Genomic DNA, 4,256 nt, shown 5'->3' on the forward strand with positions numbered 1-4,256 from the left:
AATTTTGAAAGTCGTGTAGATTTTTTTCCTTCACTCGGGTTATGTACTACTTTGTGGTAGCCTATCATATATAATCCAAATAAAATACTTTAAAAATTGTGGCTGTAATATAACAAAATGTGAAAAAGATCAAGAGATATGAAGCAGTGTAAATAAGGACTGCAATGTCTGAGATCTAAGATCATCCGTCGTAACTGGCAGCACTCAAATAAAGTGCCAAGATGTTACCAGAAAGATGTCTGAAATATAATAATGTTAAAAAAAAAACTCCAATTATGTTTGTTGAGGCCTTCAAAGTGTGGAGCCTATCACAGAAAGTTAAACACTGCTCCTTTAATCATTCATCAAAGTCATCATTGTTGTGGCACGTTCTGTCTTGTGCACTTCAAAGACAGAAATCTGCCCTGCTGCTACTTCTCCCGGTGTCTCTAGACATACACCAATACACTGGGGCAATTTCAGAGGTTCACAAYAACAGTGCAAATATTCGTCTGTAGGTAAACCGAGAGGAGTGACTTACAACATAGATTGGCAGGTGCTGAGCTGAAAGGGGGAAGATTTCCTAACAAGTCTTAACGGCTTTGCTCTCCAACGATGCCGAGTGGATATTTGTCTGGTGGAATGTGGGCTGAATTCACAGCCTGCCTATTAAGCAGCCTGGCAAAAGGAAAAGACGATACAGAGGACAGATATGTTTAGGTGGAAGATGGAGGCGGCTGTGGGGGGGGTTAAGCATTCCTGTAGAGTTGCTGTGGGGACAGTCGAGGCTGTGTTCCAGGACTGTGTCCACATGTTGACAGCTTTACGCCTGTGGTCCTGGACTATAACTATAACTGCTGCCTCGGATAAACCCAGAAGCCTGCTTCTTTCACCGATCGGTGTGAATGCCGAAAGGAAATTTGGTCTGAAGCTTGTAGCTCAGTGGAGAGCACTTTAAGGACAGTGAATAGAGATACATTACAAGTATGTATTGTTTAAATAAGTTGAAAAAAGTAAAATATTTCTGTTTTCTACAAGTGCTCTGTCTAATGTCCAGAGCAGAAATCGGACGGTCATATGGCTTGGACATCTTTCATAAGGATCTTTTCTCAGACGTCGCGTTTGGTTACAGAAGACGAGCCATTATTGTCTTATAGGGGGGTTTTCCACCAGCAGGTCACTGTGGAAAACTTGAACTAATGCTTGCTTAGCATCAGTTCTGTTTTCCCCACCACAGAGACTGAAAAGCTCTTAGCTGAGCCAGAAGAAAGTAACATTTTCATTGCAGGCTGGAGATAAGGCACAACCAGAATGTTGTGAGAACCRTTTTCAAAACTCTAACCCGAGGTCGGTGCTGCCAACTTTTAGACTTTGTTGCTATATTTAGCAACAATAGAGACCTCTAGTAACCCTTTTAAAAAATAGCTGCTTGTGACATATCTATCCACTCTTRTGTCGCTACTGGCGACTCTGATGTGATGAGCCCTCCTAATTAGTAACAGGTGCAACTCTGGGCCTCGTCCCAAAGCACACAGGTAGCTATGTCCTTGCATGAATGTTCCTCCCTCCCAGCTGTATTTAGTCAGACCAGGGCATGTTTTCCCCTTTGCATCCAGTGCAATTTCGGCCACAATTTCCTCACTTTACACTTTCTTCTATTCTCTTTTACAAAACATCTTTTGGTTAAAAATGCTCATGTGATCCTGTTTAACTGCAAGGTCCTAAGTRGATCGTAAGGCTCAAACCCCAAAAATGTTCCCCACATTGATGTATTTGGTCTCATCCGCAGAACTTTTATAGATGACTGAATAAGTATTAAGTTCCCCTCCATGTTAAGGGCTATTAAGTCCATTTATTCGCTATAAACATTTTTTAATCACTGAAGTTACAAAGTTACAGAGCTAGTTTCAGCTTTTTTCTTAGATTTTGTTTCATAGAAACGGAAAAGTAAGGAAAACATTCTCCCTTTCTGTGTTTAAAATTAAACCCAAAGAACAATTTGGATTCATTAAATYCAAAGTCTTTAACGTATCACTGCATAAAAATAAGTGCTTTGTAACTAATACACAATATATACATATGGCTCTTTGCTACTTTGGTTTAGCCAGAGAACTTCACACTTGTATGATTTCAGTCGTGCCGCCTCAGATTACTTTTCATGCATTAACTACTTGGCAGCCAGCTGACTGAACATCTAAATATACAGAAAGGGCATCTGTAATAATACCCTGTTGTTGTTGTTGTTGTTGTTTGTGCTCATATTCTTTGAGAAGTACTGAAGCATTGTAGTGTAGGGTTTATGATTACCTTACATAGTCTACAGGCCTGCAGTGGAAATGTTTTTGTTTGTTTGTTTGTTTGTGTGTTTAAATATGTCTTTTTTCCTTTCATTTCTGAAWGCTCACTACATAGCCTCCTCCATGCTCTTTATCAACATGGTTAGTAAGAGCGGCGCACATCATAGGACAATAAAGAGACACACAGGACAATCTACCACCCACACACACCAGCAGCAAAAGGGCCATTTTTGAGGGGAAACCAGCTAAGCTTACAGTCATCTTTTTATGCTGTGGGAAGAAAACCAGATTACCTGAATGCAAACTCCATGTAGATAGATTCCAGGCTGGGATTTWAACCCATGCTCTTCTTRTGCGACTGCTTTGTAAAATATTTAAAAAGAAAACTTTGGAGGAACCCCTGGAACTTGGAGGCCATATTGTTTGTGTAAGCCCGGCCCAAGAGTTGCTACTAAATCATCTTGACATAAACCTGTAGATTCTCTGTAAAGAGATCATAGGAGGTGTATTTAAATATTTTCTCTCCCATTTTTGTTGGTCATCAATCATCCTCTCAGCATCACTCCCTCTGTATATGACCACCTCCTAACCAGTTTGTTCTCTCTCATCCAAGTCTGGCATAGACTTTGATCAAAGTATCACATTTTCAAACGTGGATGGTTCATAAGTGAAGCTCCCTGTTTGGATGGGTTCGTCGTAAAGCTGCAGGTGTTAATTTTACACTCGTAAAGTTGTTGCTTCTTGACCTGTTCGTCCTCAACGGGTGTGGACTGAAAGGCAAACATGCACAAACCAAAGACAAATACACACCTCACGGACGATGTTTTACAAAGTGTCAGCAGATGAACTCAAGTACTTTTGGTGCATTTTAACGGGCTGCTATTAAAGTTGAGGGGGAAACACATTCTCTTGATTCYGGGAGGGAACGGTACTTCAGGCCAACTCTTGGTTTCAGCATCTGTTTGTGTAAACCAAATGGAACTTTGCAGGGGAACACACAGAGCTTCTTATATTGAACATTACACACACGTAATGTTATCTCGGTTCTCCCCTCCACACATAAAAATTAGTCTAATCCTGAAAATATACAATATGGATTGGCGTGGTAATGGGAAAAAAATTTAATATTCGGTACAGAGTGATAAATGTGTGGGGAAAAAGACTTCCTGATAATAATTAGCACCCCTGGTGAAGATTGGCACAGGAGAGTAGAARTAAATGATAATGAAGACTTTTTTTATGCCACTGTTGATACAAACTTGTTCTTATGCAGACCTATTTTAAGTTGAGGTTGYTTAAACTCATAAATTGCTGCTCTATCTTTAGCCACTGGCAACTAAAGGCCAGGTGTCTTCCACAAAAAGCAAACGTATGAATCGACAAACACTTCAAATACTTTTATTTTAAGGAAACTGTTATCGAAATTTGAGGCATTATTTAAATTTWAAAAAAGCATCTTAATTGTGTCATCACTGTATAAATGTAACTAAATTAAAGGCTCAYGTTTTTCTAATAGCCAAGAACTATTTTTCAGCGAGAGATTATATAAGTGCAATAAAATATGAGTTTATTTTTGGACKTTTTCCACATCTAAACCACACRCGGTAACATAGTCAAAAGGTGACATGTCTGTGTGCACATAGAAACTCAAGCAAGGCTTTTTAGTCTTAGCAGTGCAGAATACCTGCAAACATCCMAGCAATGTTCATGTAAACTCTTGGACCAATGTACATACAAATAAATGTCATTTAAACAAACAAATACTAAATCCGGTCCAATCATTGGTCCAGTTATTACAACATTCAGAGAAAAACACTTAGTTTGTGTAAAAGTAGAACCCACACACGTTTAATTTGAATTGCAAAKAAATTGTGAGCCGAAATATCAATGAGTCATATCAAAACAAAGAGGAGACAAGCTAACGTCAGACTAACATTTCAGCAGATGTATCCCAGTGAAGACCCCTCTGCAGCCATAGAT

This window comes from Poecilia reticulata, linkage group LG8 (assembly GCF_000633615.1).
Source record: "Poecilia reticulata strain Guanapo linkage group LG8, Guppy_female_1.0+MT, whole genome shotgun sequence".
Taxonomy (NCBI): Eukaryota; Metazoa; Chordata; class Actinopteri; order Cyprinodontiformes; family Poeciliidae; genus Poecilia; species Poecilia reticulata.